This window comes from Natrix helvetica (assembly GCF_964273705.1).
Source record: "Natrix helvetica genome assembly, chromosome: 1".
In the NCBI taxonomy this organism is placed as follows: domain Eukaryota; kingdom Metazoa; phylum Chordata; class Lepidosauria; order Squamata; family Natricidae; genus Natrix; species Natrix helvetica.
In genome coordinates, this window is record NC_138548.1 from 356,963,793 (window position 1) to 356,980,195 (window position 16,403).

A 16,403-nucleotide genomic window follows, 5' to 3' on the forward strand; every position below is an offset into this window, starting at 1 on the left:
TTCTGATCTGTCATTGGAAGTGAAGGTGAAAAAATGGCTATTTAAGTTCTGTCCTTATTCATTTTATTAAAAAATATCTCAGAGGTACAGCTGGGTGTGGGTGGAGCTGCAGCTAGTGCAGCCGGAGCGTGTTTGCAGTAGTGCCTCCCGGTTTTATTTTATTTTATCAATTTTTAGTACTCCCATTGGATCCTTTTTTATTTAATTAACAATTTTCGGTGGCGATAACAGCGTAGACCATAACACAGACAAAAGTTTTTGTTGCTGCCGAGGATTAAAAAGGCATGGGAAAAAGAAAGAAACGCCATGGCACCAGGCCGGGATCTCTCCCTCCAGTGAAAACAGCAAAACAACCAAGAATTGAGGAGCACTTTGTTGGCAAGAGAACTGTAAGTAAAACTAACCACCACCACCCCCATTCCCAACAATCTGGAGAGATTAGAACGGGACGTGCAAAAAGAATTGGCAAAACAGCAGTTACTAAACTTTCCTGACCTGGGGGAGGGGGGAACAAACTGAAAGCCAGCTCTTCTCACAAACAACTAGTCCAATTACATCCTGTATGAAGTCTGAGTTAAAGGCTAAAAAGGCAAAGAACAACCAGATAATTTAGAGTACGGAGAGTTTACCTGGGGAAAATTCAACGGAGTTTATGGCAAAGCAATGCCTTCTCACAGCGCAAACGGTGGTTTTAATATTCGAACAACTAATTGCCATTCCAACACGATTTTGAGACATTGAAAAAAGACTGAGCTGTTTTCCTTCAAGTGCAATATCGGGCCCCAGGCACCCCCACTAAAGTTCTTACAGAAGACTTGGTTAACTCCCATTCGCAGGATAAGGAAGAGGAAAAGAACAAAGTGGCCAAAGAAACAGTTAAAGAGTCGGATAAAAAGTGGCAGTCCACTCAGAAAAACAGTCCCTCCCTAGACAAGGCAACGAAAGGGAAATGTAATAATAGAGAATCTGTAGAAGAGGTCAGGAAAGCATCTCTCCCCCCCCCCCCCAATTACAACAATCACTACAAACCCAACGGATTGCTTTTAGAATTCATATGAACGGACCTAATTACGGATATTGGAATACCAGAAGTGCAATACTAAATTCCCTAAGCCAGCATCTTCACTGTCACAGGGGTCTGATTGATCTCCATGCTGTGGAGTGGCTCCCTGAGGCCCCAAATTGGAAGCAGATTTTCCTGTCTTTCAAACAGCCCACCATACCACAGATGCTATTCAGGAAGGAAGGGAGGGAGGAAGGGAGGAAGGGAGGGAGGAGGAAAGGGGAAGGGAAAGGGAAAGGGAAAGGCGGAAAGGAAAGGAAAAGGGAAAGGAAAAAGGAAAGGAAAGGAAAAAGGAAAGGAAATGGAAAAGAAGGAAAGGAAAAAGGATAGGAAATGGGAAAGAAGGAAAGGAAAAAGGATAGGAAATGGGAAAGAAGAAAGGAAAGGGAAAGAGAAAGGAAAGGGAAGGGAAAAGAAAAAAGAAGGGAAAAGGAAATAAGGAAAGGGAAAGAGAAAGGAAAGAAGAAAGGAAAGGAAATAGCAAAGAAGGAAAAGGAAAAGAGAAAGGAAAGAAAAGGAAAAGAGAAAGGAAAGGAAATGGAAAAGAAGGAAAGGAAAAAGGAAAGGAAATGGAAAAGAAGGAAAGGAAAGGAGAAATGAAAGGAAAAGGAAAAGGCTAATAAGGCACCTGGTGCTGATAATGTCCTGCCAGAAATAATTAAAAAGAACCCCAGTTGGTGTGCTCCACTTTTAGCATCTCTGTTTACATTTATAGATAAAACAGGCTATATGCCAAGAGATTAGGGAGTAGCAATTATCATACTAATTTATAAAACAGGTAATAGAAATGACCCAGGCAATTATAGACCCATTAGTCTTCTGAGTGTTATTAGTAAACTGTATGCCAAACACCTAAACTATAAACTTCAGGATAGGCTAATTTCAGGGGGGATAATCAAAGATGAACAAGCCGGTTTTAGAGAAGGAAGATCTACGGTGGATCATATCCACCATTTAGTGCAAAAATACATATATTTAAAAAATCCTCTCTTTTTGTGGCCTTCCTTGATTTTAAGCAGGCCTTTGATTCAATATCCAGGATCACCCTCTGGGAGAAATTAAAATGCACCACTATCGCTAAATGCCTCCTCTTCCTCATACAAAAATTGTATGTCAATTCCACTTTAAAAGTGAGGTGCAATCCCTAAGGGAGTTTAACTGGCCCAGTAAGGGTGCAAAAAGGGGTACAGCAGGGTTGCATCCTGTCCCCCTCCCTGTTTAACTTCAATATTAATCCCCCGATAGATCGCTTACAGAACCCTGATTTCTACCATCCTAACCTAGCACAACGCAAAATTCCAATTCTCTTATATGCTGATGATGCCGCTATTATTTCACAAACTCCTATAGGACTGAAGAGAGCAATTAGGGCAACACTCGGCTATTGCAGGCAAAACAAGCTGGTCCTTAACTTTGATAAATCAAAAATTTTAGTTTTTGCTAAAAGACCTAGCCAATACCCCTGGAAAATAGAAGGTCATAGCTTGGAACAGGTTAGAACATTTAGATAACTTGGGGTAGTTTTCCACTTGCAAGGGACATGGTAGGCACACCTGGATCATACATTGCAGGCAACCAATAGGTCCTCAAACGCAATTAAACACTTCTTTTACACAGGTGGAGGTCAGTTAGTACCTGCTGCCTTAAAACTTTTTGAGGCCAAAACATTGGCACAAATTCTATATGGGGCACAAACAGGAATCCTTGCAAAGAAAGACTTGCTAGAAACCATATAAACCAAATTTCTGCGAGCCATCTTAGCTGCACCCAAAGGAACTCCAAATGCCCAGTTAAAAATTGAGACAGGCACGCTTCAAATTCAGGTAAGAGCATGGATCATTCATTGGCTTAAAATGCATTTCTTTCCAGAGGGACTGTCCCCACTAGTGTTGACCGACAACTTCCCCTCCCCCTGGAAACAGGCAATTCATCAAAAGCTGAGCTCTTATGGGCTCTCACCAGTATTCTTAATGTCTCTAGGCTTTGATCAAGCAAAGCAAGTAGTAATCAATAGAATGAAGGACATGGAGTTCCAAGAAGAACTAAATAGGTTGCCTTTCCACAGCAGTGACAGAATTAAACAGGGTGTGTGGGAATTGGCAATATATCTAAATGACCTGATCTTCCCAAAACAAAGAATAGCTTTCTTCAGAGCCAGATTTAACATTCTTCCTTCAGCACTCCTTCAGGGCAGGTATAAGAGAACACCAATAGCAGAACGGGTTTGTATATGTGGTAAAGAAGTTGAAGATATCTCTCATGATCTATTACACTGTGAGCTATATAGAATTTGTAGGTCTGCACATATTCTCTCTTATTAGAGAGATTGCCAGGGAGGGCAGACAATTTATAGTTATCATCTTGTACCAATTATTTGGACATATCTCTATCAATTTCTGGACCATTGTATTTACTCCCATTCTTATCAGCTTTTCACCTAGGTAAATCAGGAAGTGACCTGAACAATTTGAGAACATGTATGTTATTATCCACTTTTAACGCCAATAGTTTTAAATTATATTTTAATGTCAGTACTTTTTAACATATTGTAAAAAGTAATGTCTATTGCTGGTCTTTGACCATAATAAAGATTTAAACTAATACAGAGGTACTGCTGTGATTGGAGAGAAAAAATGGAAAATATAAATTTGATAAAGATGTACTGTGTGATGTTGTTGTTTTTTGGGGGGAAGGGGGGGCGGTTCTCAAGCCTTTTCCTCTCCACAGGATCCCTCCAAGCTTTGACCTCTCCCACAGGGTCCATATAGGCATTTATTTCCTCCACAAAGTCCCACTGACCTTTCCCCACAAGGTCCCCACAGGTCTCCCCCCCCCCTGCATCCTTTCAATCCTTAGGCATAACTTCCACCGCACCAGGCCTCAAAGCCTCCTCTTCCATACCCTTTGAAGGTGTCCGAACCTCAAGTTGGTGAGTATTCCAGGGCCACATGGCTATGTCCTGGAAGCAGCCATTTTTTTCAGTGTGCCTGGGATCTAACACTGGGCCATGTGATGGACTTGTGTAAGCAACTGCCATTTTGTCATACCTGCCTCTAGGCAAAAATGGCGGTTGCTTCTGTATCATTTTCACCCAGGAGAGGGAGAATGCTTTATCTCAAGCAACTGAGATAACGGCAGGAGGCTCATTCGCAATAACTATTTATTTAAACGTTAACAATTAAACTAACAGCATGAACGGAGCTGCCTCTGTCTGACAGCTATTTATACCTCCGGCTGTCAGACAGATAGCCAATCGGGAGCCTGCAATTCTCCCGCCAGCCTGCCGGTGCATCAGAGCCAATAGGAATTGCTCTCGGCTCGTTTGTAGCTGTGCGGTCACGCCTCCAAGGACTTAACAGAAACTACTCTGTTTCGCTAACTTTACACTGTGCAAACTACATTAAGGGATTGTGGGTGCACTGAAAATGACTCTGCCTTCCGGAGGTCTCCAAAAGGTAAGCGTTTGATGGGTGAGGGGCATGTAGGGAATAGACCCAAGGACCAATGAAAATAGCAATGTAAAGTTTCAAATGAAAAGGCTATTCTGCTTGCAGGTGAACCTGATGGAGAAGAACTGTAGGAATATTGAGTTGAGGAGAAAAGGGATTGCGGCTTTTTTTAAGTCCTCGTGGTTAAGACCACGGGGCGTCAATCAAAGAAGGAACCGTTCCTATTGATTCTGACAAACGTGCTGGCCGGGGGGAGAATTGCAGCCATCAGATTGCTTAACCGTCTGACAGCTATGGTATAAAATAGCTGTCAGATGGAAGGAGAGTTGTTCTAAACTGTTATTGTGGTTGTCAATAAACGCGTTAATGGTTCAAACGTCTGTTTCCCTCAGTTGCTCAGTACGAAGCAGCTTTGATGACAGGATCGCCATGTTTATTAGCAACTCCAGCTGTAATCTCCTTTTCTTGGAAGCGCCTGCTTTTTCCCTTTGATGGCTGCTGGGTGATAGCAACATGCTGACATATCTATTGTATCCCATTGGTGGTGGCGATGTGGGGGAAAAATTGAACGGTGGAAAATCTTTTATTTTTAATAATTGATTGTATGTAAGAACAATCAATAGCTTAGGGCAGAGCAAGGCACTCAGAATGGCCTCTAACTGCCAATGTGCATTGAACAAGTTTAATAATAAACTTTAAAAAATTGTAACACAAAACCCTTTTCTCAATTCTTCTTCAGTGGCGAGGTCTCCATACATACAGTGGCTTTCTAATACTCTACAATTGTTAATGTACCTGTAATCTGTCTCTTTGGCATTGGGCACCTCTATAACCAATCTGTCTGCTTCAGCTGCATTTCCCTCATTGTAAATTTAAATTTTCAGTTTCAATGGTACCTCAATCCAGCCACTCTGTGCCTCTGATGTGTGATGTAATTAGGCATCTCCCTCTTAATTTGTTGCATTGCTATTTACCTCAGTCCTAAACTCTATGAAATGACATTTCTTTATGCAGTGTTAAAAAATTAGAATGGCTAAACTGGATCTGTTTGGATTGGCATTCTTCTCAGATTCAGGGATGGTCCTCTCCACCATTGCCAGTCTGGGAGATCAAAATTAGGAGGCTTCAAACAGGACAACTAAGGTAGGTTTCCCTTGTAACTTTACAACCCCTAAAGCAGCCATTGGTTGTGCCAGTGGGTTTGTAGCTTTCGAAACTCATAACATTACAGAGGATCTGTCTGACTTCCCTGATGATTCTCCCAGTTCTGAACTGAATCCAACAGACATTATGAAAGTCGGGGTCTTCGTGGGTGGAAACTCAGACAATAGATGAAATGGCCTTTATCAAAATCTTACGTTATTAAATCTGCATTAAAGTGGCAGTGCAGAATACCGCTCTAAAAACGTTAACATGGCGTCCAATCAGCCTTGTGCTTTGGCGGAATATTCTGTTTTTCCTTTTTCTTCTTTTACAAATGTTTCTTTTAAAAAAATATCTTCTGCAATATACAGAAATCAAGCCCTCTTTTTTTGACCCCATTTTCTAGGCCCTGCTGCATATTGTGGGAAACAACCCCCCCTCGGAAGAATGAAATATTTGGGGGAATATTAAGAGGCATGATATTATATCCTCCCAAAAGAGAAATGGAGAAACATACTTTGAAAGAAAGAAAGAAAGCAGTCTTTCTAAATAGCCCCCAGCAGATATTTTGTGTTCATTAAGAAAGACTGGGTGAAGCTATTCACAAGTAAAAGACCTTCATCTCCAGCAATGGGATTAAAATTTACATTCTCCACCACCCAAATTCTAAGAACAGGAGTCTGTACAGATTCTCAGTCATCCAGACCATGGTTGTCCCAAAGGTGCTTTTTCGGGAGAGAACTGGGCTTTCTTGTTTATTTTTTCTTTTGAAGATGTTTCCCTTTTCATCTAGGACGCTTCTTCAGCTCTGACAGGATTCTATTCCCCACTAACTTGTCAGTGCTGAAGAAGCTTCTTGGAGGAGAAGGGAAACATCTTCAAAAGAAAACAAAGAAGAAAGTCCACTTGCCTTCTAAAAAAGCACCTTTGGCACATCTAAGAACAGGACATAATAGGATTAACCCACCACCATTAGAATAGCAAAAGACACAGAGCTCTCAGTACATTGCACAACCCCAGCAGCATCACAGAAACCTATAAAGATCCATCCTCCCATTCAACCAGCCGATCAGCTGCCCTGGAACCACAGGCTGGTTCTGCTCATCAATAAACAAACCCTAACTCTAACCCCTTTTAATCTCCACAGAGATTCACGCTAAAAAAGATCAGGAATTAAGGAGAAACTTCCTGTCAGTGAGAACAATTGATCAGTGGAAATGCTTTGTCTCCAGAAGTTGGGCTGCTCCATCGGAGGAGCTTTTTAAGAGGAGACTGGAGAGCCATTTCTTCGGAATAGCATTGGGGTCCCTGCTTGGAGAATTGGTCCCTTCCAACTCTTATGCTGTAAGAACCTCATGAACGTTTAGGGCTCAGCCTGTAGCTAATCTTCACAAGTGTCACCTTTCACTATTTCACTTGCATCGGTTGCAAAGGTCGGTTGGTAGGAGTGGAAAATGACTTGATGGCATGTAATCCGTGCAATCCTTTTGCAAACGCCTTAATAGGCAGAGGCGGGACGAGCCTGTTTTACCCCCTCCTACCGGGAGATGGCGGTCAGAAAGGCTGAATTGGCGCCTAGAAAGCCGTGGAGGCATCTGGGTTGAGCTTTAAGGAGTTAAAACCATAAAGTGCTGCATTCCTAAAAAGGAGGGGAGAGAAGTGCAGGATCTACTGGATCGCGGACGTGAGGAAGAGAAGCCGAGTAGCTTCTGCGCTCCTGCAAGAGTCGAAGCAGCAGCAGCTGGTGGGTGAGTTGAGGACAGGTTGGAGGAGAGGCTGGGAGCAAGAAAGCTGCTTGATTTCCTCTGCAGCGTGGAAGCAGAGAAGCAACTGGAAGATAGACAAAGGCAGTTGGATGTGACCTTGGTGATCATGCGGTCCAACCCCCTGCTCAAGCATGAGAACTTAGACCAAATGGCTCTCCAGTATCTTCTTCTAAGCCTCCAGGGAGGAGCACCCACAACTTGGGAAGGGAAGCCTTTACACTGGTCGCTGTCAGGAGATTCCTTATTTCTAGGATGCTTCTTCCTTCATTGTTTCCATCCATTGCTTCTTGTCTTGCCTTCTGGGGCTTTGAGAAGTTAATCTTCTCTTCTTTGTGGCAGCACTTCAAGTATTGGAATATGTCACCTCTAGTCCTTTTTCACCAAGACTGAACATACCCAATTCCTATAACTGTTCTTCATGTGTTTTCATATCAAGCCCCGGGTCATATTTGTTGCTCTTTCGTGTCTTCTCTTCAAGCGAACCTTCCTGTTCATAAGTATTAAATCCAGTATAGCTCACCCTCTAATTATCTTTTGCAGGACAGAGTTGTCAGGTTCCTCAGAAATCTTTAAGAAGCAACTGGACAGCCATTTATCCAGAATAGTATGGGCTCTCCTGAGTTAGTCTAGGGCAGTGTTTCTCAAACTTGGCGACTTTAAGTCCTGTGGACTTCAACTCCCAGAATTCCCCAGCCAGCTATGCTGGCTGGGGGATTCTGGGAGTTGAAGTCCACAGGACTTAAAGTTGCCAAGTTTGAGAAACACTGGTCTAGGGCCGTGATGGTGAACGTATGGTACGCGTGTCACAGGCGGCACACAGACCCATTAGGGCACGTGCGGCATTGTCCTGTCAGCTGACTTCAGCCTTAGGTGGGGGGCAGGGAAATATCCAGGGGGTGAAAAACCACCGAAAATAAATCCTCTGGGGGAGGAGGGGAGGCCGTTTTCACCCTCCCCAGGTTCCTAGAAAGCCTCTGGAGCCTGGGGAGGGCGAAAAATGGGTGCGTCACACGTCAAAAGCAAGGGGGAGGGCAGCGGTCGTGCTCATAGAATTTTGGCCACGCACGGCCCCCCTTGAACTACCCCCACTTTTGGCAAGTGATGGAAAAAATGTTAGCCATCACTGGTCTAGAGTCTAGATCTTGAAGATCTCCAAGATCCCTTCCAACTCTGTTGATCTGATATGGACCTACTGGTTTTTTGGCAATAATATTGGAAATCCCCAGAAATCACTGGGGATTTTTGCTTTTTTGTTTCCATGTCTAGCCAGCAAGGATGGCATTTGCTTATTGGTGCCTCATCCGTGTATAAATTTGGATCAACTGTATTTAAACCAGCACTTTTTTTAAAAAAAAGGGTTTCAGAACCTTTGGGATGTTCAGCTGTATAGGAAGTCCTCATTTACCATTTCTTCCCTCAGCCTTCAATGGCATTGTTACAATGGCATTGTAAAGGTATACATACATCTGGTCCACAAATTAGTGCTGATTGTAGCACTTCTTCAGTGACCACAACAAGTCAGCAGTTTCTGTGGTTATGAAGGTGCAAGAACAATTTGGGTTCTGTCAACTGGTGCACATTTATGATGGTTTCAGCATCCCACCCTTGGGATCTCTATTTGTGACCTTCCCAGCTAGGTTCTTGTCAAGCAAAATCAGTAGTGATGTCAGCAGGAAGTTGCCAGCCACAGTCAGGTGAAATTGTCTTTAACAACCCACAGTGATTTGCTTAACAACTGCATAGGAACAGATATAAGTTGGCACTGTCCTGTGATATCATGCTTCCTGATCAGGCTGCTTAGTGACAGAGATGTGTTTCCCAAATGCAATCAGTAAGTGAGGACTGCTTCAATAGGAATGTCACCAGAGAGGTTGTGGACAGTATTTTCTGCTCTTACTTGGAACTGAGGACTTCCATGGCAAAACTGATGCTTCAAATCTTGCAGAGTCTTTAGGCATCATTTTATCAGTTAAAGCCCCCACATTACTAAAATTAGCACAGGAGGTTTGACTGTAATCATTTTGGGTTTTGGGACAGCTTTCAGGCTGAAAACACATGGATTTTCCACATATATAAATATTTGGTATAGCGCTTCCTGCCTGAGCAGGGGGTTGGACTAGAAGACCTCCAAGGTCCCTTCCATCTGTAATTCTCTTATATCCTTCCATTGTTCAAGTATTATATTACATCCAAAATTATTTGCCCACTGAATCATACAATGCTTTATGTTGTGGCCCAGCAGGATCCGGTTCAGATGCTGTTGGACTCGGATAGCAAGGGATCATTTCAGTCTGCCCTGGATGATGTGGAAGACCCTGTGCAGGTTGCAGATTCAGAGCAGGGACCAGAGGAGCTGGTTGGCCACCAGGAGGCGCCTGAGGGACGGAGCAGTGGGGAGGATCAAAGGCAGTCAGTCCCTGATGCTAGAGTGAGAAGGGCTGAGAAACGAAAGCAGCAGCTTTCGTAGGTAGGCTCACAGACGATAATTAGCACAGGTGGTTGTAGATTGGCCCCTCCCAAGAGAGCTTATAGGTGAGGCGTTGGGAGGAGACATTTGCAGGAAACAACCGTTCGAAATTAGCAAGAAAGTCAAAAGTTAGAAAGTCAATGTCTTAGAGCCATGTTTGAATATCTGGTTTGTTTTTCTTGTATTTTGAATTATCTGGGTCCTCGGCCAAAGGGTTTGTTATCTTGCAATTAAACAGTGGCAAACAGCCAAGCCTGTGTTTTGGCTTGTTCATAGGCATGGAGAGAGTGGGGTCAGAACAGCTTTACATACTCATTCTGCAAATTGAATGTCAGGGTTCCAAGTAAAACCTTCAACCAATGAAGACTCCAAGGCCGGCAATTCCTCAAAGTTCCAATCTATTGAAGATGTCATATTGGCACATCTGGGAAAACCTGAATCTGAAACTTCCGGTTTTCCACATTCAAAAAACGTCAGAGTTCCATCCCCTGCACCCACATGTCCATTACACGATCCAATCACTCCACCTTCCCAAATAGAGACATCCCTCAGTCATGCCTATCCAGTTGCAGGCTGAAAGTCCTTGACTCCCAGAGAAATGAATTTTTATGGCTATATATGTCAACCATCTCACAATCCCCCCTCCCATTTCCCAGGCACTAAATGTGGCAGCCCTCAAACTCCAAAAGAAAAGATGGGTCCCAGGGCTGACATTCAATTTCAATAGCAGTTTATAAATCTTAGTAATAATATGGTCAACCATTTACTTCCATTTCATTTTTCACGAAATTGCATCCATTGCTCTTTTTGTCTAGTTCAAATCTTTCTTTCAATTGTAAATATATAAATCAATGGCGAACATCCTTCTGATTCCAACTTGTAGATTTGCGGATAGGGTCACGATAACTGAACAATATTATTTGACCATAAGTCCATCAGTCTGGCCTCGCCACCCTTTCTTTTCTTAAAAAGGTTCCTGGAGAGACACCCAAAGAGGAAGGAATGATGATTAAAATCAACATTTGCTTTAACCTTGTCATACCATACCGAGTCCTGCCTGGAAAGGGAGCGGCTAATAAATCCAAATATTATTATTATTATTATTATTATTATTATTATTATTATTATTATTATTATTATTATTATTATTATTATTATTATTATTATTATTATTATAAGAGCTTGGCCATCAAATGCTTTATTCATGCCTGTCAAGCTCAAGGAAGCTCTTACTTTGGGGAGTCACTCACTCTTTTTGCCACAAAACAACAAGCATCAAAGTACAATTTCAAATGTGGTCAACTCAAACCTCTATTCTTATCACCTTGCAATAATTTATGTTTAATTTTGGGTTTTTTCCCTTGCCATATAAACCTAGAGATGTCCATCTGCCATTGTTTAAATTGAGTTTCAGTTATAATATTTAAAGTGTTAAAGAGAAATAGCATATTTGGTAAAACATTTATCTGAATTACAGAGATTCTATCCAATAATTGCAGTATGAAGAATTTGTGATGGACCCAAATCAACAAGTGTATTTTATGATTCAATGTATATTTGAACATGTATCTCTGTAATCTCCAATGTGTCAAATGAATCATAACTAACATTATAAGCTATTTCAGCCTTTTAGCACGTTTGCTTTTTATTTGTAATGTATACTTTTTTCACATCTTCAGCAACCATTTTATAATGATTTTAAACTTACACTTTTATTTAAATCTTACAGATGAAGAGGATACCAATAAGAGCACTCCGGACAAATGAGGATAACCAGCAACTTTGAAAATGAAAGCAAATTGAGCCAAAAAGTAGACAGTAATGCAGGTCTCTAGACAGTAACTTGAATCAAAGCTCCGTGCAACAAAAGATCACATTTATTTTTGAACACTTCAAGAACCTCAGGGGTGGAAAAGCTCCATAGATGTGCCTATTGTGGGAAAAGCACACATAGCAAATCACATATTATGCATAAGAGAATCCACTCTGGATGAAAGCCGTGCAAATTACCTGAATGTGGGAAAAGATTTAGTTAGATCAGCTACCTTGTGGTTCATCGAAGGACCCACACAGGAGAGAAGCCCTATAACTATTCCCAATGCAGTGAATGCTTTTGCAAGCATGGCAACTTGATGATACATCAGAGGATTCACACGAGGGGAAAACAATTGAATGTGCTGATTGTTTGAAAACTTTCCATCAGAATTCCAACCGGGTGATACACTGGAGGATGCACACAGGAAAGAAATCAGATAACTGTCCTGATTGTGGTAAAAGTTTCATTACAAATTCCCAGCTGGTGATGCACCAGAGGACTCACACAGGAGAGAAACCCTTTGAATGTCTTGATTGTGGCAAACGTTTCAGTTGGAATTCTGCTTTGGTTGAACACCAGAGGACTCACACAGGAGAAAAACCATTTGAATGTCCTGATTGTGGGATAAGTTTCAGTCAAAATTCAAGCCTGGTGAATCATCAGAGCGTTCACACAGGAGAGAAACCCTTTGAATGTTCTGATTGTGGGAAATGTTTCAGTCGGAATTCAAGCCTGGCAACACACAAAATGACTCACACAGGAGAGAAACCCTTTGAATGTCCTGATTGTGGGAAATGTTTCAATCTGAATTCCAGGCTGGTGGAACACCAGAGGACTCACACAGGAGAGAAACCTTATGAATGTCCTGATTGTGGGAAACGTTTCAGTCAGAATTATGAGCTTATGAACCACCAGAGGACTCACACAGGAGAGAAACCCTTCGAATGTCCTGATTGTGGGAAATGTTTTAGTCAGAATTATCGGCTGGTGAACCACCAGAGGACTCACACAGGAGAGAAACCCTTTGAATGTCCTGATTGTGGGAAACGTTTCTGTCAGAATTCCAGCTTGGTGAACCACCAGAGGACACACTCAGGGGAGAAATCCTTTGAATGTCCGCTTTGTGGGAAATGTTTCAGTCATAATTCAAACCTGGTGATTCATCAGAGGACTCACACAGGAGAGAAACCCTATCAATGTCCTGATTGTGGGAAACGTTTCAGTCGGAATTATCAGCTGGTGAACCACCAGAGGACTCATACAGGAGAGAAACCCTTTGAATGTCCTGTTTGTGGGGAAAGTTTCGTTCAGAATTCCTACCTGTTGGAACACCAGAGGACTCACACAGGAGAAAAACCCTTTGAATGTCCTGATTGTGGGAAATGTTTCAGTCATAATTCCAGCTTGGTGAACCACCAGAGGACTCACACAGGAGAGAAACCCTTTGAATGTCCTGATTGTGGGAAACGTTTCAGTCAGAATTCCAGCTTGCTGAAACACCACAGGATTCACACAGGATAGAAACCCTTTGAATGTCCTGTTTGTGGGAACAGTTTCAGTCATAATTGAAGCCTGGTGATTCATCAGAGGACTCACACAGGAGAGAAACCCTTTGAATGTCCTGATTGTGGGAAACCTTTCGGTCATAATTCCAGCTTGGTGAAACACCAGAGGATACACTCAGGGGAGAAACTATATGAATGTCTACAGTGTGGGAAACATTTCAGTGAGAATTCCAAATTGGTGAAACACCAGTGGGCTCACATGAGAGAAATGAAATGAATATTCAGATTGTAGAAAACATTTCAGTTGGAATTCTGATCACTGATACACCAGAGGACTGATACAAGAGTGAAGCCATGCGAGTGTCCAGATTATGTAAATAGTTTCACTTACTGTTCTGACCTAGTGAAACACCAGAGAAGTCACACAGGAGAGAAATCGTATGAATGTGCGAAAAGTTTCAGCCTAATTTCAACCTTGGTGAACCACTAAAGCACCCACACAGGAGAAAAACCCTTTGAATGTCCTGATTGTGGGAACAATTTTAGTCAGAATTCACACTTGGTGGTACAATAGATGACTCATACAGGAGAAAAGCCATACCAGGATCCAGATTGTGGGAAAAGTATCAATCAGCTGTCCAACCTGGTGATATACTAGAGAACTCACACAGGAGAGAAACCCTTTGGATGTCTGGATTGTGCAAAAAGTCACTGCTTTAACCTGGTGAGACACCAGAGGATACATACAGGAGAGAAACCGTACAAATGATCAATAATGTAGGTTTATACACAGGAGAGAAAGTCAAGGAAATCCACATTGGCAAAAGTTGATGAGTTTAGAGAAGGCTTAAATTTCATTTCTGATCTGTCATTGGAAGTGAAGGTGAAAAATTGACTATTTAAGTTCTGTCCTTATTCATTTTATTGAAAAATATCTCAGAGGTACAGTTGGGAAGGGTCTGGTATTAGTCCCAGAAACCATAGAGCTACGTACATCTCTACTAAGGAATAAGTTTGGAAGATCTTACTTAGAGGGGTTTGAAACTTTAATCTTAAATTTGAATTCAGTTCTCATTAACAGAACTCACTCCAAAAGGCCGGTTTCAAAGAATAAAAAAATGATTTGATAAAAGATTGCGTGCAACTAAAAAGGATATATAATATAGAGTTCAGGAAAAGTAAAAATGCCCCTTTTGAGGATCACACTCACTACTTAAAGCAGCTGAAAGCACAATATAAGAACCTTCTAAAAGAAAAGAAAAGTGCGGCTCTGAAGGAGTTTTGGCATAGACTAATGACGGCAGTCAGGACAAAAAATACATCCTTTTTTGGTACATAACCAGAGGATTGGGGAAACCTCCCCTACCCCCAACTAATCGGAATCCAATTCATGCCTGGGAAGAATATTTTAGGGAGCTATATCAGACCCTGACTATGTAACTAGGGAGAGCCAAACTAGTTTGGACCAAACTCCTTATTGCCCCCCCCCCCCCGTTACACCAGAAGAGATATCCCCATTGATCAGAGCCCTAAAGGCTAATAAGGCACCTGGTGCTGATCATGTCCTGCCAGAAATAATTAAAAAGAACCCCAGTTGGTGGGCTCCACTTTTAGCATCTCTGTTTACATTTATAGATAAAACAGACCATATGCCAAGAGTTTGGGGAGTAGCAATTATCATACCAATTTATAAAAAAGGTAATAGAAATGACCCAGGCAATTATAGACCCATTAGCGTTCTGAGCGTTATTAGTAAACTGTATGCCAAAAACCTAAACTATAAACTTCAGGATAGGCTAATTTCAGGGGGGATAATCAAAGACAAACAAGCCGATTTTAGAGAAGGAAGATCTACGGTGGATCATATCTTGGTACTCCACCATTTAGTACAAAAATACATATATTAAAAAAAGCCTCTCTTTTTGTGGCCTTCCTTGATTTTAAGCAGGCCTTTGAATCAATATCCAGGATCACCCTCTGGGAGAAATTAAAATGCACCACTATCACTAAACACCTCCTCTTCCTCATACAAAAATTGTATGTCAATTCCTCTTTGAAAATGAGGTGCAATCCCCAAGGCAGTTTAACCTGCCCAGTAACGGTCCAAAAAGGGGTACGGCAGGGTTACATCATGTTCCCCTCCCTCTTTAACGTCGATATTAATCCCCCGATTGATCGCTTACAGAACCCTGATTTCCACCGTCCTAACCTAGCACAACACAACATTCCAATTCTCTTATATGCTGCTGCTGCTGCTATTATTTCACAAACTCCTATAGGACTGAAGAGAGCAATTAGGGCAACACTCGGCTATTGCAGGCAAAACAAGCTGGTCCTTAACTTTGATAAATCAAAATTTTTAGTTTTTGCTAAAAGACCTAGCCAATATCCCTGGAAAATAGAAGGACATAGTTTGGAACAAGTTAGAACATTTAGATATCTTGGGGTGGTTTTCCACTCGCAAGGGACATGGAAGGCACACCTGGATCACACATTGCAAGCAACCAATAGGTTTTCAAACGCAATTAAACACTTCTTTTACACAGGCGGAGGTCAGTTAGTACCTGCTGCCTTAAAAGTTTTTGAGGCCAAAACATTGGCACAAATTCTACATGGGGCACAAACAGGAATCCTTGCAAAGAAAGACTTGAAAGAAAGACAATTTTTATGAAGTGTTTCTCCTCAAGGACATTAACCCCGTTACCACGTATGCAGTGGCAAAGTTATGTACTGCTGCAATGTCCACAAGAAAAAAAAATGGTTATAGAAGTATAGTTGTCACCTTGTACCAATTTGGACATATCCCTATCAATTTCTGGACCATTGTATTTACTCCCATACTTATCGGCTTTTCACCCAGGTAAACCAGGAAGTGACCTGAACAATTTGAGAACATCTATGTTGCTATCCATTTTTAATGTCAATAGTTTTTAATTATATTTTAATGTCAGTACTTTTTAACATATTGTAAAAAGTAATGTGTATTGCTGGTCTTTGACCATAATAAAGATTTATACTTATAGAGAGGTACAGCTGTGATTGGAGAGAGAAAATGGAAAATATAAATTTGATAAAGATGTACTGTGTGATGTGGGTTTTTTTTTGGGGGGGGGGGGTTCTCAAGCCTTTTCCTCTCCACAGGATCCCTCCAAGCTTTTACCTCTCCCACAGGGTCCATATAGGCATTTCTTTCC

General features: G+C 41.7%; 1 protein-coding gene across 1 annotated transcript in view; it reads left to right on the top strand.

The window, feature by feature from the left end:
* The first annotated feature begins 7,336 nt into the window (after positions 1-7,336).
* The window catches only part of LOC309384277 (uncharacterized protein), a 32,233-nt gene continuing 23,166 nt past the window's right edge, over positions 7,337-16,403 (top strand). Inside the window, exons 1-2 of the mRNA XM_081937585.1 lie at positions 7,337-7,403; positions 11,618-11,699. The gene's annotated coding sequence lies outside the window, so the exon portion shown is untranslated. The remainder of the gene's footprint in view (positions 7,404-11,617; positions 11,700-16,403) is intronic.